General features: G+C 44.6%; 1 protein-coding gene across 32 annotated transcripts in view; it reads left to right on the plus strand.

Moving 5' to 3' along the window:
* The window catches only part of PHF21A (PHD finger protein 21A), a 221043-nt gene that overhangs the window by 140733 nt on the left and 53492 nt on the right, over window positions 1-26818 (plus strand). For 2 of the 32 annotated variants that reach the window (XM_089327400.1, XM_089327397.1), the window contains exon 7: window positions 2065-2137. The exons of the other annotated variants lie outside the window; for them this stretch is intronic. The gene's annotated coding sequence lies outside the window, so the exon portion shown is untranslated. The remainder of the gene's footprint in view (window positions 1-2064; window positions 2138-26818) is intronic. 32 annotated transcript variants of the gene reach the window in all.

Genomic DNA, 26818 nt, shown 5'->3' on the forward strand with positions numbered 1-26818 from the left:
GCCCATTATTCTGAGACTTGAAAATGATCAAACATAAATCATATTTGTGGAAATTAAAGAAAGAATATGTCCATTGTTAAGTTACTTGAAGGGTACATGTCTCCTATGTCTCCTTTCTGTCGCATGAATTTTTGGCTTAAATCGGTGTAACTAAGTAAAAATCACGATGGATGTAATATTATGTTAGTAGCTTGTTTTCAGGGGCCGGCTCAGCTCACTTCGTTAATCCTCCACCTGCGGCGCCGGCGTCCCATATGGGCGCCGGTTCTAGTCCCGGTTGCTCCTTTTCCAGTCCAGCCCTCTGCTGTGGCCCGGGAAGGCAGTGGAGAATGGCCCAAGTGCTTGGGCCCTGCACCCACATGGGAGACCAGGAAGAGGCACCTGGCTCCTGATTTCAGATCGGCGCAGCGCCGGCCACATAGCAGCCATTTGGGGGGTGAACCAACGGTAGGAAGACCTTTCTCTCTCTCTCTCTCTTTCCCTCTAACTCTACCTGTCAAATTTTTTTAAAAAAGTAGTTTGTTTTCAGTATAAAACTGTGATGAAAGGTAAGAATAGCTCCTGCAAGTGCCACAGATTCCCAGCTTCAGAGCTGCAGCTCGTGAGGGCCAGGGCCCTTCGTCTCTTAGAAGCACAGCATCACCTGGGCGTGGGAGATGTGCAGTGAGCTACTGCTGCCCGATGGACAGCCACATTGTGGTCAGAGGGAAGAAAGATCACTTTTGTATTTTTAATTTATTTAAGAAAGACTTACTTGAAAGAGAGAGAGATCTCCACATGCCTAAATGCCCACAACAGCCAGGGCTAGGCCATGTGGAATCTGGGAGACAGGAGCTCCATCTGTGTCTCCCACTTGAGTGGCATGAATCCAGATGTTTGGACCATAACTCCCTGTCTTCCCAGGCGCATTAACAAGAAACTGGATCAGGGCCGGCGCTGTGGCGTAGTGGGTAAAGCTGCCTTCTGCAGTGCTAGCATCCCATATGGGTGCTGGTTCAAGACCCGGCTGCTCCTTTTCCAATCCAGCTCTTTGCTATGGCCTGGGAAAGCAGTAGAAGATGGCCCAAGTCCTTGGGCCCCTGCACCCATGTGGGAGAGCTGGAAGAAGCTCCTGGCTCCTGGCTTCAGATTGGCACAGCTTGAGCCATTGTGGCCATCTGGGGAGTGAACCAACAGATGGAAGACCTCTCTCTCTTGCTCTCGCTCGCTCTTTCTCTCTCTCTCTCTCTCTGCCTCTCCTTCTCCCTGTGTGTTTAACTTTGAATTTCAAGTAAAATAAATAAATCTTTAAAAACAACAACAACAACAACATGGCACTTTGTTTAAAAAAAAAAAAAATAGAAAGCTGGATCAAAAATAGAGGAGCTGGAAATCAAACCTGCTCTCCAATGTGGGATGCATCCCAAGTGTGCGCTTAACCCACTGTGCCATAACACCCTGAAAGGTCACTTCTTTTTATTAGTTGTTCTTTTTTTTTTTTTTTTTTTTTTTTTTGACAGGCAGAGTGGACAGTGAGAGAGAGAGACAGAGAGAAAGGTCTTCCTTTGCCGTTGGTTCACCCTCCAATGGCCGCCGCGGCCGGCGCGCTGCGGCCGGCGCACCGCGCTGATCCGATGGCAGGAGCCAGGAGCCAGGTGCTTTTCCTGGTCTCCCATGGGGTGCAGGGCCCAAGCACCTGGGCCATCCTCCACTGCACTCCCGGGCCACAGCAGAGGGCTGGCCTGGAAGAGGGGCAACCGGGACAGAATCCGGCGCCCCGACCGGGACTAGAACCCGGTGTGCCGGCGCCGCTAGGCGGAGGATTAGCCTAGTGAGCCGCGGCGCCGGCCATTAGTTGTTCTTTATTTTAAGTGTTATCATAACAAGGAATCATGTGTGAAATTATTTTGCTGGATGGCTTTTAAAGATGAAAACTTTTGTGAAGTTCCTGGCGTTGGACTATTCACCTAATAAATAATAGATATTGTTACTTTAAAATCGTTATTTACTGTTTTGACCTTTTTTTGAGATCTTTGGAAATACTTTTTGTTAGTATATACTGATTTATATTTTGTGCCTTTGAAGGAAAGAATGGAAATATTCCCTACCGAGTGAGAATTGAAGGTCTTAAAACATTTTTGTGTCAATTTTATTCTAAGTAAGTATCACATTCTTATAATAGGAATTTAAGATAGTTCACTAATTAATATAAGTGTATGTTTTAAAATAAGGTATCTGACCAACCGAATAGATTCGGCTGGAATCTCCCTGACTCCACTAGATGGCGTGCATTCTCCAAGTGATAACCTGATCTGCTTGCAGCGGCTGCCCGCCGCCTGTGCAGTGCGGCTGATCTTGCGCCTCTTCAGGGGATGTGTGTACACTCTGAGCTTCCTTGCTGTTTATGATTTGCGGAGGTTAGAGAAAGTTTAGGAAGGTCATAAGGCCTGAGGGCAGGTTTATTTAAACTAAAAAGCTGTGAGCTACAGTATTTTATGAGGTGTTTGTTAATTCTAGCTTTGACTTAGCCTTTGGCCTAATTGTATATCCAGCTGCAAGGTTATGAACTTACTGTTTTCTCATAATTTATTACCCTATTATCATAATTCTTATTTGGGTTTCTGTAAACATTGAAAGACAAATGAAAATAAGAAGCAGGCTCTTTAAAAACAAAAAGATTCATTGCTTTATTTGAAAGTCAGAGTTATGCAGAGAGAGAGACAGAGACAGAAAGGTCTTTGATCCACTGGTTCACTCCCCAGATGACTGAAGCTGCCGGGGCTGGGCCAGGCTTGAGCCAGGAGCCAGGAGCTTCTTGGTCTCCCACATGGGTGCAGGGGCCCAAGCACTTGGGTCATCTTCCACTGCTTTTCCAAGCCATTAGCAGGGAGCTGGGTTGGAAGTGGAGCAGCCAGAGCATGAACCAGCCACCCATATGGGATGCTGGTGTCACAGGTGATGGCTTTACCTGCTGCACCACAATGTCATCCCAAAGCAGCACGTTTTAAACATGTAGCTTATAACAGAATTAATTTTCTTTTTAAAAAAAAGATTTATTTATTTATTCGAAGAGTTACAGAGACAGGAAAGGTAGAGACAGAGAGCGAGGTCTTCCATCTGATGGTTCACTCCCCAGTTGGCTGCAATGGCCAGAGCTGCACTGATCTGAAGCCAGGAGCTTCTTCCAGGTCTCCCACATGGGTGCAGGGGCCCAAGGACTCAGCACATCCACATATCATTAGATGTGTTTCTTCCTTGATGATCAGATTCCTGTGGCTGTAAAGAACGTCTTCAGACTTGGTAGGATGATGGACCTCGAGCATGCCCTACAGCTGTTATACTTTTGTTCTTTGTTCATGGAGAGCGAATGGTTGGTGCTGGTGCTGCCCTTAGTGTTTGCTTAACTACTGCAGGGACAGGCAGTTCAGGTCTCATGGTAAAAAGAGTACTGATAGTTTCATTTACTGGTATGTAGTAAGAAGCTGAGACATGCCAGTGGAGTCAGAATAATTGTTTTATAAATCAGAACAACAAGGTTTGGACATTCTGTGCTTGTTAAACAAGTTAATATCTCAAATGAGAATTTTATGTATAATCATAGGAAGTTTCAACCAAAAAAAGCAACTAAGATTTAGTATGTACAAGGCCTAACTATACTGTGCCTGATTTTTTGTGACATGAGCATGCCAAGGCACAACTTACACACTTGTCAGTGCACATGAGTGTATATAGGTGTGTGTTAAAATCTAAGCACATGGGCCGGCCTCGCGGCTCACTAGGCTAATCCTCCGCTTGTGGCACCAGCACCCCAGGTTTTAGTCTCGCTCGGGGCGCCGGATTCTGTCCCTGTTGCTCCTCTTCCAGTCCAGCTCTCTGCTGTGGCCCGGGAAGGCAGTGGAGGATGGCCCAAGTGTTTGGACCCTGCACCCACATGGGAGACCAGGAGGAAGCACCTGGCTCCTGGCTTTGAATTGGCGCATTGCGCCGGCCATAGTGGCCATTTTGGGGGGGGTGAACCAACGGAAGGAAGACCTTTCTCTCTGTCTCTCTCTCTCACTGTCTAATTCTGCCTGTCAAAAAAAAAAAAAAAAAAAAATCTAAGCACATGGGGCTGGTGCTGTGGCACAGCAGGTTAATGCCCTGGCCTGATGCACCAGCATCCCATATAGACACCGGTTCTAGTCCCAGCGGCTCCTCTTCCGATCCAGCTCTCTACTATGGCCTGGGAAAGCAGTAGAAGATGGCCCAAGTGCTTGGGTCCCTGCACCTGTGTGGGAGACCTGGAAGAAGCTCCTGGTTCCTGGCTTCGGATCAGCGCAGCTCCGGCCGTTGCGGCCATCTGGAGAGTGAACCAGCAGGTGGAAGACCTTGCTCTCTGTCTCTATCTCTCTCTGTAATTCTGTCTTTCAAATAAATTAAATAAATCTTAAAAAATTAAAAAAAAAACTGTGTAACTCTGACTTTCGAATCAATAAATTAAAAAAAATAGAAAAATAAAATCTAAGCACACTCATCTTCTACATTAAGAGACTGTGTGATGAGAGAGAAATGCTGCTTTAAATGGAAACAGTAATTGTTGCACAGTGCTGGAGTTCATCTCCTTCTCTCTGTTTCTTCTTCTAGATAAAAGAGTGAGTAATGTTGAGTGCAAGTAGTGGAGGTGTTCAGTGAATGATAGAGGAGAGCAGGTCATCTTCTCAGGGGGCATTAACTCCATGTACAAACAGCTCCTTGGGTGGTGGCCCCCTTGGTCCTGAAGAGACAGGTTAACGAGAAGCTGTCCAGTACTGGCAGGAGCTAGCACTCACAGTGCAGGTGTAAATGCTGTACCAAGTAAATACTTCCGTGCTGTGCAAAACGGTATGAAGGTAAATGAGTTTCTGTTGGTTAAGAGGTCAGAGGAGCACAGTTCTTGAAAACTGTTATGTTGGAGAAAAGGCTATGGGATATTCTATTATAGTCACTGATTAAATGGTGGAGTTCATGAAATGTCATCATTTACATGATCTAAGTAGTCTTTTAAGAGATTTATTTATTTATTTGAGAGATAGAGTACAGTCAGAGGGAGAGACAGAGAGAAAGGTCTTGCATCCTCTGTTTTACTCCCCAAATGGCCACGACAGCCAGAGCTGGGCCGATGTGAAGCCAGGTGTCAGGAGCCAGGAGCTTTATCAGGTCTCCCACGTGGGTGTAGGGGCCCAAGCGCTTGGGCCATCCTTCACTGCTTTCCCAGGCCACAGCAGAGAGCTGAGTCAGAAGAGGAGCAGTAGGGACATGAACAGGTGACCAAATGGCATGCCTGTGTGGCAGGTAGAGGGTTAGCCTACAATGCCACAGTGCCGGCCCCTAAATAGTTTTTTCTTTCTTTCTTTCTTTTCCACTAGCCATCAGGGAAATGCAAATCAAAACCTCAGTTAGGTTTCACCTCACCCCAGTTAGAATGGCTTGCGTACAGAAATCAACAAACAACAAATGCTGGCCAGGATGTAGGGGTAAAAGGTACCCTAATCCACTGTTGGTGGAAATATAAACTGGTAAAGCCACTGTGAAAGACAGTGTGGAGAAACCTCAGAAATCTGAATAGAGACCTACCATATAACCCAGCCATCCCACTCCTGGGAATTTACCCAAGGGAAACGAAATCAGCGTATGAAAGAGTTTCTTGCACCCCCATGTTTATTGCAGCTCAATTCACAATAGCTAAGATAATGGAATCAACCCAAATGACTGTCAGCTTAAAACTGGATAAAGAAATTATGTGATATGTACACTATAGAATACTACACAGTGGTTAAAAAAAGTGAGATTCAGTCATTTGCAACAAAATGGATGAATCTGGAAAACATCATACTTAGTGAAATAAGCCAGTCCCAAAGGGACAAATACCATATGTTCTCCCTGATCTGTGAGAACTAATAGAGCACCCAAAAGAAGCATGAAGTAGTGAAATTGACATTTTGAGAAAGGAAGACTTGAGCTGCCCTTGCCTGGACTGTCGGAACAGCTCTGTTTTGTTTTTTCGGTTTTTTTTCTTCATACTATTTGTTGAACTCTTTGCTTAACAAAGAGTTAATCATATGTGTATAAAGTCAATTGAAAATAGATCTCAGTAAAAAATAAGAGTGGGAATAAGAGAGGGAGGAGGAAGTTTGTAACTGTAAAGCTATATGGTTCCGTATACATTCCTACGGCCTTCTAAGGGCATGGTTTAAAAACTTGTCGTGGGACTCCAAATCCCATTAAACTTGGTGGTAAAGATCCATCTTAATTGTTAAAGTGATCATAATAAGTGTTAAAAGTGAACATATAAGCTGGTGCTGCAGCTCACTAGGCTAATCCTCCTCCTGCGGCGCCGGCACCCCAAGTTCTAGTCCCGGTTGGGGCACTGGTCCTGTCCTGGTTGCTCCTCTTCCAGTCTAGCTCTCTGCTGTGGCCTGAGAAGGCAGTGAAGGGTGGCCCAAGTGCTTGGGCCCTGCACCCGCATGGGAAGACCAGGAGGAAGCACCTGGCTCCTGGCTTCGGATTGGCCACAGCAGCCACTTGGGGAGTGAACCAACGGAAAAAGGAAGACCTTTCTCTCTGTCTCTCTCTCTTTCTCTCTCACTGTCTAAATCTGCCTGTCAAAAAAATTTAAATAAATAAATAAATGTGAACATATAGATAGGAGTAAGTGTTAAAGTGATCATATAGGGGCCGGCACTGTGGCACAATGGGTTAACGCCCTGGCTTGAAGCACCGGCATCCCATATGCGCTGGGTGCTGGTTCAAGACCCAGCTGCTCTACTTCTGATCCAGCTCTCTGCTATGGCCTGGGAAAGCAGTGGAAGATGGCCCAAGTCCTTGGGCCCCTGCACCCACACGGGAGACCTGGACGAGGCTCCTGCCTCCTGGCTTTGGATCGGCACAGCTCCAGCCGTTGTGGCCAACTGGGGAGTGAACCATCGGATGGAAGACTTCTCTTTCTCTCTGCCTCTCCTCTCTCTGTGTAACTCTGACTTTCAAATAAATAAGTAAGTCTTTAAAAAGAAAGTGATTCTATAAATAGGATCAAATGTCTGGTAATAATAATAGATAGAATTAAAAAGGAGAGAATATTCCAACATGGGAAGCAATTCACACAACAGACTCATAGAATGACAATTGCTTTAAGTAACACTCTGACCTGAGAATCAGCCCTTAAAGGTTCCTGGTATGGCTGAAAAGCCCACTAGAGCATTTCAGGCATGGAAAACCAAGACACTGTGACAAAAAATGTTCTACATCAAGGATCTCTGTGAGTGAGACCCCAGCAGAAAGAAGTGACCATCAAAGAAGGGTGTACTTTTCTCTAAAGGGAGGAGAGAACTTCTACTTCACTTATGGCCTTAACCAAATACTGACAGAGAGTATGTGGACTCAAAAGGCTTCTATAGCCTAGGCAGCTCATGTCAAGAGCCTTGGGTGATCACTGATGTTATACATAAGAGTGTTAATTGTTAAATTAACAACAGGAGTCACTGTGCACTAAGTCCCCATGCAGGACCTCTGTCCTCAATAAGTTGCATTATGAGAGTTAACTGTAAAACTAGTTCTCAAACAGTTTTGCGTGTGTGTGTGTAAAAATTGTTGAAATCTTTACTTAGTATAGAGTTGGTCTTAGGTGTACAAAGTTAATTGAAAATGAGTCTTGGGGCCGGCGCTGTAGTGCAGTGGGTTAAAGCCCTGGCCTGAAGTGCCAACATCCCATATGGGTGCCAGTTCTAGTCCCGGCTGCTCCACTTCCGATCCAGCTCTCTGCTGTGGCCTGGGCAAACAGTGGAGGATGGCCCAGGTCCTTGGGCCCCTGCACCCACATGAGAGACCCAGAGGAAGCTCCTGGCTGCTGACTTCTGATCGGCACGGCTCCGGCCGTTTCAGCCATCTGGGGAGTGAACCAGTGGATGAAAGACTTCTCTCTGTCTCTACCTCTCTCTGTAACTCTGTCTTTCAAATAAATGAAGAAAAAAAAAATGAATCTCAGTGGAGAATAGGACTGGCAAGGGGAGAGGGAGGAGGATGAAGGGTAGGTGTGTGGATGGGAGGGCGGGTATGGTGGGAAGAATAACTATATTCCTAAAGTTGTACTTATGAAATTTGTATTCCTTAAAAATAAATTTTAAGAAAAGATTTATTTGAAAAAGTTACAGAAAAAGGAGAGACAGAGGGAGATCTTCCATCCACTGGTTCACTCCCTAGGTGGCCACAATGGCCAAAGCCAAGAGCCCAGATTCTTCCAGGTCTTTCACATGGGTAGCAGGGGCTCTAGCACTTGGGCCATCTTCTGCTGCTTTTCCCAGGCCATTAGCAGGGAGCTGGATCAGAAGTGAAACAGCCAGGACACAAACTGGCACCCATATGGGATGCCGGCACTTCGGGCAGTGGCTTTATCTGCTATGCCATAGCGCTGGCCACTTTAAATAGTTTTAAAAATAATCTTAGGAGGCTGGCACCGTGGCTCAATAGGCTAATCCTCTGCCTGCGGTGCCGGCACCCCGGGTTCTAGTCCCGGTCGGGGCACTGGATTCTGTCCCGGTTGCTCCTCTTCTAGTCCAGCTCTCTGCTGTGGCCCAAGTGCTTGGACCCTGCACCCGCATGGGAGACCAGGAGAAGCACCTGGCTCCTGGCTTCGGATCAGCGCAGTGCGCTGGCCACAGCGTGCCAGCCGCAGCGGCCATTGTGGGGTGAACCAACGGAAAAGGAAGACCTTTCTCTCTGTCTCTCTCTCTCACTGTCCCTCACTGTCCACTCTGCCGTCCAAAAAATAGTAATAATAATCTTAGGAGAGGGTGTTTAGCCTAGTTAATTCAGACGCCTGTGTCCCACAGTGGAGTGCCAGGTTTCAATTCCTGGCCCCAGCTGCTGATTCTAGCTTCCCTTCAGTGTAGACCCTGGGAGACAGCAGGGAAGGCTCAAGTAATTGGTTCTTCCACCCATGTGAGAGACCTGGATTGTGATCCTGACCCCGGCTCTGGCGTCAGCCTAGCCCCAGCCATTGTGGGCATTTGGAGTGAACCAGAGAGTGGGAGCTCTCGGCCTTTCAGATAAATAAAAAGATAATTTAAACCAATTTTAAATGATCTTAGAACAAGGATTTTTCTCTCGGTCCCTACTCCTCAGTGTCCCTTATTTCATATTAGAAATGATGGATGTTGGCGCGGCAGAGTAAACTCCCACTTAGGACACCCACGTTCCATATGGAAGTGCTGTCTATACTTCCGATCCTGCTTCCTGCTGATGCACTTGGGAGGCGCCAGGGGATGCCTTGAATACTTGAGTTGCTGCCACCCCTGTGGGAGACCTGGATGGAATTCCTGGCTCCGGGCCCAGCTCAGCTGCTGTGGGCATTTGGGTGATCCAGCAGATGGAAGAGCTCCAGCTCTCTGGCTCTCTATAGTTCTCCTGCTCTCTAACCCTGCCTTTCAAATACATAAGTGAATGTTTACCTATGTAAGTGTTTTCTGTTTTCAAAAAGGTTTTTGGAAAATGGTATTAAGAGATAGATTTATTTTTAAAGTAAAATCTTTTTCTTTTGACCAAAAGTAAAAATTTTTACTATGTCCAAGACATCTCAGATCTATTCTGTTTAGTTATACAGAAATATCATCCATAGTGTCAGATCATTTCTTAGAAAATTGACTGTTGTTAAGAGTTCTTCTTTTTCACTGTTATTTGATTTTATGAAGATGAATATCAGATGAAATAGCTTACCTGTGTGCATAATTTGATGATTTAAAAAATTTAAGGAAAATAAATTCAGTTATTTTAAAATATAATGGGATAGAGAAAAAAGAAGAGAGATTTTTATTCATTGGTGTATCTTTTTAAATTCTCTGCTTTGTGGATCCATTAAAGAAACACAACTCTGTAATTTTGATGCAGAGATTCTGAAATTACCGCTTTTCTAAAAATATCATTTACAGCTGAAACTTAATATATCAAAGCATTTTGTTCTGGGGATGATACATATTTTCATAAAGATACATTTCTAAATGGAAACAGAACTGAGACTTCTGAAATAGGGAACCTTTCCAAAATAGGCTGTGGTTGCCTGGGTGAAGGATATTGGGTTGCAACACTCAAAAAGGAAATCCTGGCATAGGAAGCAGTTGATGAAGGGCAAATGTCTGCAGTCTAAGGAAGCTTTTAAGGGCACTTGCCTGGGCCTGCGTGCATGGCCTTGCCAGAACCGCTCAGATTAAGTGTCTCGTGCTCGGCGGTGTGCTGAGCCGCGCTCAGCCTTCCGTCTTTGCCCCTGTTCTACGTAATAGATCATTCTTATTTTTAATCTTGTGTGAGTGCTAGTCTTCCTCCTGGTGAGAACCACAGCCGTTTCTCAAACTCTTGAATTTTATGAAAGGTTTATCTTTTTTTTCCTTTTAGTGGGGTATGCGGGAGGGAATTTAGGACCCTCATTTTGTAACAGGAGACGCTAACGCTGAGGAGCTGAGTGAGCAGAAGAAAAGCAGCATGTGCATTTCACAACCTTGTAGCCTTAGCCCGCGCTTGCTTCTCTGTCCCGTGTGGCCAGGACGTTTTCAAGGCCATTTTTGTTTAGAGATGGAAATCTTCGTGAACAGATTTTCTTTTCAAGCCAAGAAATAGCTTGCGTTTTAAAAAGGTCCTGTTGAAGAAACTGTCTTTCTTGTTTTTCAGTCTCAGGTCTCAAAATGATTTAAAATGGGTTTGTGCTATGTAGGGCAGAAGAAGAGGCACAGAAACAAACTTACCTGATGTGCTAAGCCCAAAAGAGTTGGAAATCATCATACTTAATTTTCAGCAAAATTTATGTAACAGATGTATCCACTTGATTAATTTTATTTGAACTATATTTTAAATGAAAAGGTACCCCCAGTCTACTTAATGTTAAAAACATCAGGTGGGGGCTGGCTGGTACAGCGGGTTAAGCCACTGTTTGTGACACTGGCATCCCATTTCAGAATGCTGGTTCAAGTCCCAGCTGCTCCGCTTCCAATCCAGCTCCCTGCCAGTGCAACTGGGAAGGTAGTGGAGGATGGCCCAGGTGCTTGGGAGCCTGCCACCCACCTGAGAGGCGCAGGTGGAGTCCCCCATTCCTGGTTTTGGCCTGGCCCAGCCCTGACCTTAGGGCCATTTGAGGAATGAACTAACAGAGGGAAGATCTCTTTCTCTGCTACTCTGCCTGTGAGATAAATAAATCTTTAAAAAGAAATTAACTAAAAAGAAATTAAATGATACTTGCTTTGTTTGGGGACTAACATTTTTCATTATTACAAATAAGGAATTTGAGTAAGTATGTAAACTAAGGAAGATTGTCTCGAAATTCCCTGAAATATGTGCAGAATGCGTGTGTGTGTGTGTGTGTATGTATGTTGCATACATGTACATTTTGGGAGGGTTGGTCCCTTTAATATTATTAAGGGTATGAGACACCCGTTTCCCCAGTGGTAAGATCTGTGATCTAAACCAATTCCCTTATTAAGTTATTATTTTTGAGTTTGAGTATAAAGTGGTTTTCCCCTTCAACTAAAGAGGACCATATGTGAGTAGTCCCTCCCCAGCCCTCACCCCCAAGATTGTGTTTTAAAAGCTAGAGTTATTTGCTGGGTGTTGTTCTCACACAAATCATCATTTATAACTAGAAAGAGATGCAGTAAATTACTGTTGCAAACTTAACATCTTCACAGGTTGTAACAAGCACAAGTTACAAATGAGTTGCTTCCTGAGGCTTAGCCATTCCAGGAATTTACAGGTTTGCGTGGCCCAGTTAGGACAGACAGCTACAGAAACAGAGCAGGAAGATGGAGCACGGGAAAAAGTCACTCAACTTCCCATTAAAACCCGGCCCCGTGTGCCAGATTGTAATGATTTAAATCACTAATGAAATTCATGTTATTTGAGAAGGACTTTTTTAACCATTAAGTGAGGTAGTAATTTTCCAGTAGTCAGATTTTAATGAAAGCATTTACTCATATAAATTGGTGCTTTATTTTTATATATTAGTTCTACTGTTTTATTTGTTTTTACTAAAAATAGTCACTCTGTTCCTTATATTTTCTCATCCTTCAGAACCACTTCTAGAAATGGCATCATTCTGCCTTGAGTATTTTGTTTTCTCCCCATCTAGTTTTTATGAAGTAGTGCTAACTCTGCCTTAATTTGATTTGGCATCCCTGCAATTGAACATTTGTAAGTATCTTGTATTATGGCCCATCTGGGTTGTCATAGAAACCAAAGACCTCCATCCTCTTCCCTCTAGTTAAAAATGGAATGCAAACAGGGCTTCAAAGTGACGTTTTTCTAGTACGAGTGACAGCCCTGTGAAGTGCAGAGCAGAAAGATTTCTTATTGGCTTTATTCTCCCATGGCCTATCATACCAGTTAACTCTGATGTGTGTAGCCGTCTCTTAAAAATCTGGCAAGATACTGAGGGAATTTTTAAAATGTAAGCTGGAGTTAGGAGAATGGAATTAATTCTCTTTCTGCACTGCGCTTACCCAAACCTGCAGCGTTAGCAAGCCGTGTTTTTGTTTTCTTCCCTGTGTGAGTAGCTGGTCTCACTGAAGCTCTGGTACATGTGGCAGAAGCAGCAATTAGTCGCCACAACTTGGAATTCCAGTACTAGTCTTGTTTCTTATTCCCTAAGTCAGATCAGTGTGGTTTTGTCTCACTAGAACCTACAGGCTCACTGGTTACACAGATGGAAATAGTTTATTAGAATAGAATTTTGCCAGTATGGCATTATCTAACAGTCTGTCATTGGACCTGGTGACAGGACATCTGAGAGCCCCTTTTCCTGTCACCCTGTGATCACAGAAGCCTTGACTTGACCTTGATGTTTTTCAGTTTACATTCTGTCCAGATTCTGTACTAGAACCGTACAGGGCTCATGTTTCTTTCTCTCTTTAGACTCCTGTGACGTTTCAGTGTATTGCTGTGTTTCAGCTGCATTAGTGAAGTATCTCAGTCTTATGGTCACGATTTGTTCAGCTATTGATGTGACATTACTCAAAGCGTGAAGTGTAAAAGTTTTTTTAACCTAGATTCCTGAAACTTTTAACCTAAATTTTTAATATAGAAAATAACATGAACAATGGCAGCAGAATGTGAGACAGAGTGAGAAACTGACATATGTTTAAATCCTAATAGGAACACCTCAGAGGGATAGTATTCAGTAGGCAATTATTCAGTGGGTATTTGGTCATTTTAAAAATCTCTTCACTGTTTTTCAGAAGGAACACATTATAAAGTCATTAACATCCACGGTCTGTTACCTAGTTTCTGGTAATAGTGTACTTACTCATCTTTAGTCTCCCCTATCTCAGCTAACTGACGGTCATTTCAGCAGTGGGCTCAGAGGTGTCGTGTGTGTTGTCATGTCTCAGTGCGAGAGGATGCAAGTCCTGACGGAGTATGAGTAAGAGATAAGGTTTAGCTGCTGTTAGAGCTAAAGGTGAGAGAATATGTTTTCCTAATAGCACTATAGTCCTTGGCATGTAATGTGGAAGTGAATGATTTATCTTATCTTCGTAGCATAGTATGGCAAATGATTTAGCGGTTTCTTCATACTAAAATATGTCACTTTCTTTACATTTTGCTGCCTTCACTTTAATTTGATGCTTTTTGTTTTATTTTTCAAGTATCAAGCACTTGAGAGGATTAATATACAAACCTCAATTTTCCAGTTTAATTTAAAAACTAGAATCTCTCCAAGATCATTGTTTCCATTTGTCATTGTTTTAAGAGACTCGAGATGTTGGGGTGAGTGTTTAGCCCACCTGTATCTGGGTGCCTGGGTTCAGTTCCAAGTTCTTGTTTCTGACTCCAGCTTCCTGCCAGTGCAGACTCTGGGAAGCAGTGGTGAGGGTCCAAGTCACTGAGTTCCTGCCACCTGTGTGGGAGACCAGACTCTCAACCTGGCCTGGGCCATTTTGGGTATTTGGGAAGGAATCTCCCCCTCACCCGTGTGTGTGTGTGTGTGTGTGTGTGTGTGTGTGTGTCTTTCTGCCTCCCAAATAAAAAATAATAATAATAAAGTAAAAGACTAGGTTAAAAAAAAAGACTGTTGGCCGGCGCCGCAGCTCAATAGGCTAATCCTCTGCCTTGCGGCGCCAGCACACCGGGTTCTAGTCCTGGTTGGGGCACTGGATTCTGTCCCGGTTGCTCCTCTTCCAGTCCAGCTCTCTGCTGTGGCCTGGGAGTGAGTGGAGGATGGCCCAAGTGCTTGGGCCCTGCACCCGCATGGGAGACCAGGAGAAGCACCTGGCTCCTGGCTTCGGATCAGCGCAGTGCGCCAGTCGCAGCACGCTGGCCGCAGCACGCCGGCCGCAGCGGCCATTGGAGGGTGAACCAATGGTAAAGGAAGACCTTTCTCTCTGTCTCCCTCTCTCTCACTGTCCACTCTGCCTGTCAAAAAAAAAAAAAAAAAAGACTGTGGTGGGTTAAGCCACCACCTGGGTGCAACATTGGCATCCCATATTGGAATGCCAGTTTGAGTCCTGGCTGTTCCACTTCAGATCCTGCTCTTTGTTAATGGCCTAGAAAAGCAGTGGAGGATGGCCCAAGTGTTTGGGCCCATGCACCCATGTGGGAGACCCAGGTAAAGCTCCTGGCTCCTGGCTTTGGCCTGACCCAATCCTGGCCATTGCAGCTGTTCAGGGAGTAAGCCATCTGATGGAAGGTCTCTGTCTCTGTCTCTCTGTTACTGCCTTTCAAATAAATTAACTTTAAAAGAGAAAGAAAAAAAGCCTGGAACTGTTGCTAGTGTTTTTTGAATGTCATATTTCTGTCAGCCTTGCAGCAGATTGTGATTTTCCCTTAGCAGAGAGGGCTATGACTCAGCCTCAGGGGAGGAGTTAAGGTATCTGTGTCTGTTGGAAACACTAGGGCTTGAACAAAATGAAACCTAGTGGAGGCTGCTGCTGTAGCACAGTGGGTGAATCCGTATCCTGCGATGTCAGCATCCCATATGGTACCAGTTCGGGTCCCGGCTGTTCCTCTTCCCATCCAGCTCTCTGCTAGTGGCCTGGGAAAAGCAGTGGAGGATGGCCCAAGTGCTTGGGCTCCTGCTGCCCATGTGGGAGACTCAGAAGAAGCTTCTGACCATAGCTACCACCTGGAAAATGAACCAGTGGATAGAAGACCTCTCTTTGTCTCTCCCTCTCTTTCTGTAACTCTGACTTTCAAATACATACATACATACATACATACCTAATGCATTTCTTACCCACCAAGATCCAGAAATTCTCGTGTAGGTGCTGTTGTCTCGTCTATCACCAAGTAAAAAGCATATTTGATCTTTTCAGATCTGTGTCTTCTTGTACACATTATCAGCAAAGTTCTTTCTCTTTCTGTCAGTCCAATAACTCCCTATAAGTTATAAATTATTTGTTCTTCTATGGACCTACTTAAAATTTGCCCTCTCAAAATAAGCTTGCATTTTGACATGTTTATTAGAAATAAGGTAGATTAATATTACAGTCTAATCTCAAAGAACAGTTTGTTCTCAAGAGACAGACCTTTTATCCACTGGGTCACTTCCCAGGTGCTTCCAGTGGCTGTAATAGGGACCTGGGAACTCAATCCAGGTCTCCATGTGGGTTGCAGGGACCCAACTATTTGAGTGTCACTGCTGCCTCCCAGAGTCTGTGTCAACAGGAAACTGGAATTGAAAGCCAGAGCTGGGAATCAGACCCAAGCACTGATGTGTTATGTGGGCCTCCTAACCAGCAGCGTAACTGCTAGGCCAAACACTCAGCCTAGAACAGGCCTTTGCAACATAAGGGACAGAGCCCAGTGAAAGCCCAGTGCTTTCTTACTGGGTACATTTTAAGTTACTTAGGAAACAAAATTAACTACTGAAATGGAAACTTGCCTTATTCCATTTCTATAAAGTAATAATTTGCATCATTATTGATAATTCATCTTTTTTAATCTCAAATTTTCCTTGGGGTTAGCATTGCTGAAAATGTAGGCTGTCCTCAGTTGTCATCTTCTCTTCCATTTGTGGCCCTGCTCTCTGTTTCCTGCTCTCCCCTCTGTTTACAGAGTTGTTAAATATTCCAATATTTTTGCCTGTTAATACTCTGTAAGTGTAATAGTTCAGGGCTAGTACTGTGGTGCAGTAGGTTAATCCTCTGCCTGCAGCACCAGCAACCCGTATGGGTGCCAGTTCTAGTCCTGGCTGCTCCTCTTCTGATCCAGCTCTCTGCTGTGGTCTGAGAAAGCAGTAGAAGATGGCCCAAGGCTCCTGGTTTTGGATCGGCTCAGCTGCGGCCGTTGTGGCCATCTGGGGAGTGAACCAGTGAGGAAGACCTCTCTCTCTGTTTCTCCTTCTCACTGTCTGTAACTCTACCTCTCAAGTAAATAAAATCTTTTTTAAAAAAAGTGTAATAGTACTTTTGCATATACATCTTCTGTCTCCTGACTTAAGTATATAAAGTTCTTTTTTAAAAAATCATTTATTTATTTGAAAAGCTTTTTTATAGAGAGGCAGAGGCAGAGACAGGGAGGGAGAGAGAGAGTCTTCCACCCACTGGTTCACTTCCCAAATGGCCTCAATGGCTGAAGCTGGGCCGATCTGAAGCCAGGAACCAGGAGCTTCTGGGTCTCCCACATGGGTGCAGGTGCCCAAGGACTTAGACCATCTTCTGCTGCTTTTCCAGGCGTCTCAGCAGGGAGCTGGATTGGAAGAGGAATAGCCAGGATTAGAACTGGTGCCCATATGGGTTGCCAGCACTGCAAGCGGCAGCTTTACCTGCTATGCCACAGCACCAGCCCTGGTATATAAACTTAGAGAATAGGAATATAAACTTCTTTTTGATATTATATGACAACATCCACTATAATGCTGTATACTTGGTAGGCATATTTATTAAATATACCTATTCTGCCCACCACACTTCAGCATCCTAACACCCTTTCATGTATGTGAGGAGAGAGTGATTTGTAGAGTGTATGCAAAGTAGTGAGCAAATGGGTAGTTATGGATGATTCAAAGGATGGTTTAAGAACCTTTTCTAATACTGATTTAAATTTGAATGCTATTAACACAGATGGAAGACCCAGCTATGAATTAGTTACCAATTTTTAAAACAGAGAAGACCAGAACGGTTTATATTTGCAGTTCATCCTGTTGTCCACTGGGATTCAGTAATCTTTTTAGCTTCTTTCCACAGTACCCCGGGGATATTCCTGGGTAGCAGGCTGATTGCTGATGGTACTAACATGTGTTGGTAGGAGCAGCTCTGTGCTGCCACCTTCTCCCAAGCCCCGGGTTTAGAGATGACCTGTTTGCACGTGGCTTGTGGTGGAGTTTTTTTTTTTTTTTTTTTTGTACAAGAGCAGTAGAATAAGGTCTGACTCTAGTTGATTGAAGTGGTAGTTTTAGATTCTGATAAGAGCACCTATTGCAGGGGAGGGAGTCTGAAACTGCAGAGTGCATTTGCAGCATGAGGCAGGTCTGGCCAGCAGCAGGTTGATTTGCACCATGAGACAAGCAGCACACAAACAGATGGTCCCACAATGAGCCGAAGAGATGTATCCCAGACAGGTAAACTGGCTTTCGCTGGAGTCTTAGCATGGTCACCGAAAGTGGAATTTTAATTTGTCTGCAACTTTTAAGGCTGAAAAACAAGCATTTAGTGTAAGAAATTCTATTGATTGGGAAATGAAAAACATGCATTATCAGGCAGAGGGGAATCTGACCATCACTGAACCTGGCCATGGAGAAGCCTGCATTTCTAGGAGCTGTTTCCTGAAGGAACAGGACGGCTTTATCTTTGAGCCTATGGTCATTTGACATCGTTCTGCTGAATGCTGCAGCGTACAGTGTGCCGCAAGAAAGTGTTGAATCGATGTCTTTGATGCTGGCTTTTTAAAAAGCTTAGGCCGTGTAGTCGCAAGTACACATCTAATTTTTGGATTAAGAAAAAAGATTTTTTTAAAAATAATAATGTGGTGGTAAGTGTCATAAAAATAACCAGTAGTGTTATTAAGCAAAGGAAAAATATTCATGGAGGCTGGCGCCACGGCTCACTAGGCTAATCCTCCACCTAGCGGCGCTGGCATACTGGGTTCTAGTCCCGGTCGGGGCGCCGGATTCTTTCCCAGTTGCCCCTCTTCCAGGCCAGCTCTCTGCTGTGGCCTGGGTAGGCAGTGAAGGATGGCCCAAGTACTTGGGCCCTGCACCCCATGGGAGACCAGGAGAAGCACCTGGCTCCTGCCTTTGGATCAGCGCGGTGCGCCGGCCGCAGCACACCAACCGTGGTGGCCATTGGAGGGTGAACCAACGGCAAAAGGAAGACCTTTCTCTCTGTCTCTCTCACTATCCACTCTGCCTATCCAAAAAAAAAAAAAAAAAAAAAAAAAAAAAAAAAAAAAAAAAAAGAAAGAAAAATATTCATGGAAAAAATCCTTCCATTTCATACATCAAGCCTAGGGTGAAGGAAGAATGTAATAGAATTCCCAGATCTAACGATCCTTCTTCAAAATGTAAATGTAAACATTTCTCTGCCAAACACTTTCAGAAGTACTAAGCGTCTCATTAATTTTCAAAAGCAAGTTTGTGATAGTTTTGTGTCTCTAGAAAAGTTTTAGAAATAGGGCATTTGATGAATGAAATGGTATACCATTCGAATTTCTCTAATTCTCTGATTATCAGATTATGCTGTATCATAGACTTAACATCCTCATTGCAAACACCTGTACCCAAAAAAGGTAAATTAGCAGAGAGCAGCATTGTTGGGATAACTGTTGACCTTCCCTGGATAACTGTGGTTAGGGATGCATGTAGAGACCCAAGCTCCCATGGTGGAAGCCTTCCTCTGAAATGCTGTGAGGGATGTGAGTACGATTGGTTAAGGCAAGGTATAAATAGAGGGACCTTTTGTTCCTCAAATAATTGGGATCCTGTTCAAGATTAATTGTGCCAGCACCTACTTCCCAAATTGGCTTTCATTTTATCTGCTGAAGCATGTTCACCTAGCCTTTGCTCAGGATAGAAAAGCACTAATCTCCCTCTGTGCATATGGAAAGTAGCATTCCTGGCACTGTGTTAAAAACTCCAGGAAAATACATTATTAATGGAATAGGTTTCTCTCACGCTCAAAAAAAGGAAATCATTCGTGAGGCCACTGTCAAGAAGGATAGAGATAGACTTCGCGCTAGTTCTTAACCAGTTTGTTTTTTCAAGTGAGCTTCTGAGCAACACATAAGGAGAAATACTTTAGCAAATAAATTACCTGCACAGCATGTGGCTTGTTGACACCAGTGTGATCTAATTATAATATAGATCACCTTGTAATTGTGTTACCTGGTAAGCTTTATTATGTTGAGCACTATATCCAATATTTCCTATAGGATGCCATATTATCGAAGGTTAGAAATATAGTAATAAACTTGGAGCAATAGTGTGAAGATTATTGGAAGATTTTTAAAAATCACTTTTGATTGAAATAAAACCCTCATTGTTTCTTTGCTGGTTTCCAGCTTTATGTTTTTGACTTGTGTTTGTTCACACATGTATAATTGAGCTGAATCTGTGTGCCAGGGAGCACTGGAGCTGCGTCCAGCATCTGCTTAAGTCGGCAGTCTGAACGTGCTCCTTTTGTGGCGTGTGCTGGTCTTGCAGACTCCGGAGAGCCTTATCAAATGCAGCCAGTTGGTGCTGCTGCTAAGAAAGCACAGGGGAGCTCTCATGTGGAAGGTTAATGGGGTGTAATTATAAAGAAAAATGAACTGCTCAACCACTCTATCTCACTCTGCCTGCACCAAGAGTGACAAGTGCTCTGATCTTCTGTAAACCCTGGAGCAGAGGTTTAACCATCTAAAATTATGACAGTATAGCTGTCACACAAACAAACACCCCGTGAAGTGTAGGCATGCACCCCTGTGTAGGAAGGATTCCTTCCTGGTACAGGGAGTCTCCTTTAGGAAAGGGGCACCTTCAACTACCAAGAAAAGCTGCTTGTTAAACATTGTACTTTTTGTCACTTCCCCTTTTCCACTCACTGTATTCTATTCTCTTTTCCTAGAGGTGCTTTCTGCCCTCTGATTTGTAGCAGTGCTAACAGCCTGCACATGAGTGGGTCCGTTCCTCTGTGTCCACCAGGTGACAAATACACTGGCTTTCTCCAAGCAGGTCCATCACACTTGCCATTCTAAAATTGACGGAATTCTTTTGGAGGGATGGAAATGGTGGTCTCTTCTCAATGGCAACATCTAAGCAGAGTAGACTAGGGAGAGGCTAGGTGCCACTAACAGTTAAGTCTGTTTCCTAGGATCTGCAGACAGCACTGAGATTACACTCCGCTCTGGGCTCAGGATGGTCCTAGGTCCTAGTGTCCATCGGTTGAAAAATGTCATTGGGAAGATTTAGTAAGGAAAATGCAGCAGGGAGGGACAAGGCCAGAGAGAGACAGGGAGACTTTGAGAAAGTGGGATGACGAGACAGCTCTGTGTCACTGAAGTGAGGTCACATTGCCAGTGCGTGCTGTGCAGGCGTCCTGCCGCCGGGACATCTGAAGGGTAAGCCCAGCAGAGCTGCGTTGATTGAGTGCTTTTGCCAGCTCAGCACAGAGTGGAAATAAGGTGCTGGAGAATGATGCAACAACCACAAAACCCCTGACATCTTGTTGTTACAAAGCCCAGAACATAACCACTCTGGGTGAGGCTGTGCTGCCCACTGAGATAAGTAGATTCAGCATCACATGCATTAGGCCTGTGGGGACTAAGTGGAAGCGATGGCTGTGTCACTTGCACAGAGTCCTACTGACTGAGCCCTGGGCTTACGTGATGGGGGAGGGGCAGCCAGGACTCCTGGGAGCAGCTCTGAAAGCTGGGAGTCCGATTTTCAAACCCCTCTGTGTGGTTGATGATGTTATTTCTCCAATCCCTTTGCATATAGATTTTGGTCATTTGTGCTCTATTTTAAAAGAAAAATAGCTATGTAGTTTTTATGCAGTATAATAAATCTGCTAGTGAATAAAAATTTTAAATCAAACTGTATATATTAGTGACTAGTGAGTAAAGTTTGCTATGATTTATTCCTTTAAAAACCCATGGGAATGCCACATTTTACTAGTCCAAATGTTGCTGATGTCCATTCCACTTTGCTAAACTACATAAACATGAAGTCAGAGAGAGTGTCTTGGCTGTGGCATATTAGAGCTTGTTATCCAGCTCTGCCCAGTTTTGAGAGACGGAAAAAGAGAGAGACAGACACAGATCTCCCAATTGCTGGTTCACTCCCCCAGATGCCTGCCTACAACAGCCATGTTTGGGCATGCAGATGCCGGGAGCTGAGAACTCCATCTGGGTCTCCCAGGTGGTTGGCTAGAACCCAACCACTTGAGCCATCACCTGCTGCCTCCCAGGGTGCGCATTATTAGCAAGAAACTGGAATCAGAAGTGGAGCTGCTCCTCGAACCCAGGCACATCAGTAGAGGATGCGTGTGTCCCAAGCAGCATCTTAACTACACTGTACCAGTCACTGCCCCTGCACAGTTCCTTTAAGAACAGCCCGCCTGGGGCCAGTATTGTGACGTCCATAGCAGGTTAACCTGCCACCTGCAATGCCAGCATCCCATGTGAGTTCTGATTTAAGTCCCAGCTGCTGCACTTCTGCTCCAGCGCCCTGCTAACTCTCCTTGGACTGAAAGTGTCATATGCAGACTCCTCGAGCTGCCCCTACCTCATCTGGCTGTGCCGCTCTCACCTTCGCTGCTCCTCTGGCTCCGCTCATGCTGACCCCTTCAGTTTGTTGCCCGGATGACTCTGCTTCCTTGCACCTCAAAGGCCTGACTTTTTCCCCTGGCAGTTTACTGTTCCCAGAGACTGAGGACAGCAAAAGGACGTCTCTGCCCTCGGCCACCTCCTCACCCCCATGTGCCCCTCCTCAGTCAGACCTCCTGGATACCCCCTGGTCTCCCGTCAGTCCCGGGAAAGTTGGCCTTGAGAAGTGGGCTCTAGCTTTTGTTCAGTTAATAAAGCTTCATATAGACTAGCTTCCCAAAGAATAGGATCCGATATCCCAGCCCCCATTTTACTCTCAGATAACTGGGTAACATTTCATAAGTCATCAGTCACCACGTGCCTCAGTTTCCCTATCTGAATTAATGACAGTTATGTTGTAGGATTCTTATTTGAAAGAGTATGACAGTTTACTAAGTGTGAAGTGCTACATAAGCATGTGATTACTTATACTAAAAAAGTCATCATTTGGGAAATGTTTGTGGAAAATAGTACCATCATTTTTCCTTTAGAGTTCACTCAGAGTTCTTGAGAAATTAAGTAGTCCATATGTTTATAACTTTAATTTAAAAAAAATTTTTTTGACAGGCAGAGTTAGACAGTGAGAGAGAGAGAGACAGAGAGAAAGGTCTTCCTTCCGTTGGTTCACCCCGGCAAATGGCCACTACGGCCGGCGCACTGTGGCCAGTGTGCTGCACCGATCCGAAGCCAGGAGCCAAGCGCTTCCTCCTGGTCTCCCATGCGGGTGCAGGGCCCAAGCACTTGGGCCATCCTCCACTGCCTTCCTGGGCCACAGCAGAGAGCTGGACTGGAAGAGGAGCAACCGGGACAGAATCCATTGCCCCAACCAGGACTAGAACTTGGGGTGCTGGTGCTGCAGGTGGAGGATTAGCCTAGTGAGCCACGGCGCCCGCCACTAATTTTTAAAATTTATTTTTATTTGAAAGGCAGAGTCTCTCTCTCTCTCTCTCTCTCTCTCTCTCACACACACACACACACACACACACACACACACACCTTCTATCTGCCGGTTCATGCCCCAGATGCCTGCAGGTCCCAGGACAGGGAGCCACATGCTTGAGCCATCAGTGCGCCTGCTGCCTGCGGGGTGCATCTGCAGGAAGGTGCAGTGGCAGCAGATGCAGGACTGGATCCCAGCACTGCAGTTAGGGATTCGGGCACCCCAAGCTGCAGCTTGACCACCATGCCACAACTCCCATTCCTCTCTCTTTTTTTTAATCACGTAAAGATTATTTTGAAAAGCCCACACAAGAACCAGTTAAGTGTAGGAAATGTTAGTTTAAGTGTTCTGGTTGGATTTTACGTCTGATGACATTCTGTTTAGTATAATTCCCGGGACGGCTTCAACAGGTAGTTTTCATTTTTTTTTTTTTTGGACCTGAATAGACCATAACTATTTTTAATAAAACAAAATGAAAAACGCCATAAAACATCACATTAGAAAGGATCAGCACTGTCATGGAAACATTCATGTAAGTTAAAAATACCTGTGTACTGGTCAAAACACAGTGAAAGCCAATGCACATCATAATCTAGGAAGTGTGAAACCACTGTTCTACTCCAATCTCCTTATTTCACCAGTAAAGATGTTTTACTACAGAAAGGCAGAGATATTTGCCCACAGAGTCACAGAACCCAGAGATGCCCTTATTCCTCAGTCTAAGTCACAGTTCATCTAACTAGGGAAATTAGTTAGGTGATATAGAGCATTCCTGAGTCTACTCATTCTAAATGAGAATTTTTTTTTGTGAGCTCCATTCTCTGGCTGCTTAAACCCTAGACAGCTGTAGTTCAGTGGTAGAGAAACTGATTCCAGTCATCCTGCTTTACATATGGGGATTAAATTGTAAGGTGCTGTAAGCTGTTTTGTTAGAGCAGGTATAATTATGGGATATGTGATTACTAAATTTTTCATTTTCACCTTTATGTTTTGCATCTAGTTATCTGCCTCCTTATTTTGTGTTGGCAAATTCTTCTCGCTCCCCCTTTGATCACCTACTTTTGCATCTGTGCATCTTCCCACTAAAGTCATAGCCCAGCCCTTTCATTATAGTAAAAGTTTGATTGGCCAGAAAGCCACTTGAGTTTTCTGGTTATCTAAAATCCTTTTTGATTTGCTTCCTGTCCTTGGAAAATTCTCTGAGAGGTGTCTAATTCCGCTTTCCTCTCCTGGGGACTACAGTTCAGTGAGTGTAATTACTGTCTAGGGGTTGAAAAGTGTTGGCCCAGGGCTTTATCCAGCAGCAAAGAGATTTTGTTTGACTTTGAGCAATAAAAGCAATTCATTCATTACTGCCTTTAGACAAGGCATTCCCTCCAATTGACCTTAGTCTCCATCTCTTCTCATTATCTCATACCTGGCCCGCTTCATTCACGCATATCCCCTGCCTGGCAGTAGGTGATCATCAGATTACACACATAGGCAAAGTGTAATCGCCAGCTTGCATGTTTATTATGAGTGAGTTTTCAACCCCTGTGTGAAAGTGAATCAGGTTCTGTGGTGTGTGAGGATCACCACTGTGTATTGGTTTCCTGTGGACTGTGATAGGGAGGTGGAGGGTGTGCATCAGGATACAATATGTTTGCCATTGAGTGATGCATGGTGTTTTGATAGAAAAGAATGCTGGGGCCAGCACTGTGGCATAGCGGGTAAAGCTGCCACCTGCAGTGCCAGCATCCCATATGGGCACCAGTTCGAGACCCAGCTGTTCCACTTCCGATCTAGCTCTCTGCTGTGGCCTGGGAAAGCAGTAGAGGGTGGCCCAAGTGCTTGGGCCCCTGCACCCACATGGGAGACCTGGAGGAAAGCTCCTGGCTTCGGATTGGCGCAGTACTGGCTGTTGTGGCTCTGACTTTCAAATAAATGATTTTTTAAAAAAAAAAATCTTCAAAAAAAAAAAGAAAAAAGAATGCTAGAGATCTAGTGGAGAAGCTGAGAATTAAACAAACAAACCAAAGCTTCCAAAAGCCAGACAAGTTGTTTTGGTGGCAGATTAGAATTCTTGTATTATTTCTATTGCTGAATACTGCCTCCCTAAATTTTTTTAAGTTTTTTTTTTTTAAGATTTATGTTATTTATTTGAAAGAGTTACAGAGAGAGGTAGAGATAGAGAAAAAGAAGTCTTCCATCCACTTGTTCACTCTGCAAATGGCTGGAGCTGAGACAATCTGAAGCCAGGAACCAGGAGCTTCTTCTAGGTCTCCCATATGGGTGCCTTTCTAAGTGCATTAGTAGGGAGCTGGATCGGAAGTGGAGCAGCTAGGACTCAAACCAGTGCCCCTATGGGATGTCAGCACTGCAGGTGGCGGCTTTAACTGTAATGCCACAGCACCAGCTCTTCCCTACTTGTTTTTCTTTAAAAAAAAACAAACAAACAAACAAAAAAAAACAAAACACAGTATGGATAGGGGCGGGGTGAAAGGGACTGACTAAGGTTCGCCCTGCCCCGTGGTGATGGTGCTTTGTATGTATTACCTAATTTAATTTTTTTCTAGAATCCTTTTATTTAAGGTATACAAACTTCATGCATTTCATAAATACAACTTTAGGAGCATAGTGATTCTTTCCACTGTACCCACCCTCCCACGAGCACTCCACCCTTCTTCCTCCTCCCTCTCCTACTCCCATTATCATTTTTTGCTAAGATCTGGCTGGGTTATATGGTAGGTCTATATTCAGATTTCTGAGGTTTCTCCATACTGTCTTCCACAGTGGTTTTTCCAGTTTACATTCCCACCAACGGGATTAGGGTACCTTTTTCCCCCACATCCTTGCCAGCATTTGTTGTTTGTTGATTTCTGTACGCAAGCCATTCTAACTGGGGTGAGGTGAAACCTCATTGTGATTTTGATTTGCATTTCCCTGATTGCTGGTGATCCTGAGCAGTTTTTCATGTGTCTGTTGGCCATTTGGATTTCCTGTTTTGAAAAATGCCTATTTAAGTCTTCGGCCCATTTCTTTGCTTTTCTTTTCCTTTTTTTTATGATTTATTTATTTATTTGTTTGGAAGTCAGAGTTACACAGAGAGGAGAGAGAGAGAGAGAGAGAGAGAGAGCGCAAGAAAGATCTTCCATTTGATGGTTCACTTCCCAGTTGGCCACAACAGCCAGAGCTGTGCTGATCTGAAGTCAGGAGCCAGAAGATTCTTCTGGGTCTCCCATGCTGGGTGCAGGGGCCCAAGGACTTAGGCCATCTTCCACTGCTTTTCCAGGCCATAGCTGAGAGCTGGATTGGAAGTAGAGCAGCCGGGACTCTAACCAGTGCCCATATAGGAAACCAGCACTGCAGGTGGTGGCTTTACGTGCTATGTCACAGTGCTGGCCCCAAAAGCTTTTCAGTTTGATATAATCTCATTTGTCAATTTTGGCTTTGATTGCCTGTGCCTTTGGGGTCTTTTCCAAGAACTCTTTGTCTATGCCAATGTCTTGCAAGTTTTCCTCAGTGTTCTGTAATAATTTGATGGTATCGGGTCATATTGAGTGGATTTGTGTGGAAGGTGTAAGGTAGGGGTCCTGCTTCATACTCCTGCATGTGGAGATCCAGATTTCCCAGCACCATTTGTTGAAGAGTCTGTCCTTGCTCCAGGGATTGGTTTTAGCTCCTTGTCAAAGATAAGTTGGTTGTAGATGCATGGGTGATTTCAGGCATTTCTGTTCTGTTCCGTTGATTTGTTCACCTGTTTTTGTACCAGTACCAGGCTGTTCTGATTATCACTGCTCTGTAGTATGTCTTTTTTTAAAAATATTTATTTATTTATTTAAAGTCAGAGTTACACAGAGAGAGAAGGAAAGGCAGAGAGAGAGAGAGAGAGAGAGAGAGAGGTGTCTTCCATCCACTGGTTCACTCCCCAGATGGCCACAATGGCTGGAGCTGCACCAATCTGAAGCCAGAAGCCAGGAACTTCCTCCAGATCTCCCACATTAGGTACAGGGACTCAAGCACTTGGGCCATCTTCTACTGCTTTCCCAGGCCACAACAGAGAGCTGGATTGGAAGTGAAGCAGCCTGGTCTCGAACCGGCATCTTTATGGGATGGCAGCACTGCAGGTGGTAGCTTTACCTGCTATGCCACAGC

This window comes from Oryctolagus cuniculus, chromosome 1 (genome assembly GCF_051225735.1).
Source record: "Oryctolagus cuniculus isolate XC-2025 breed Fujian yellow rabbit chromosome 1, ASM5122573v1, whole genome shotgun sequence".
Classification (NCBI taxonomy): Eukaryota; Metazoa; Chordata; class Mammalia; order Lagomorpha; family Leporidae; genus Oryctolagus; species Oryctolagus cuniculus.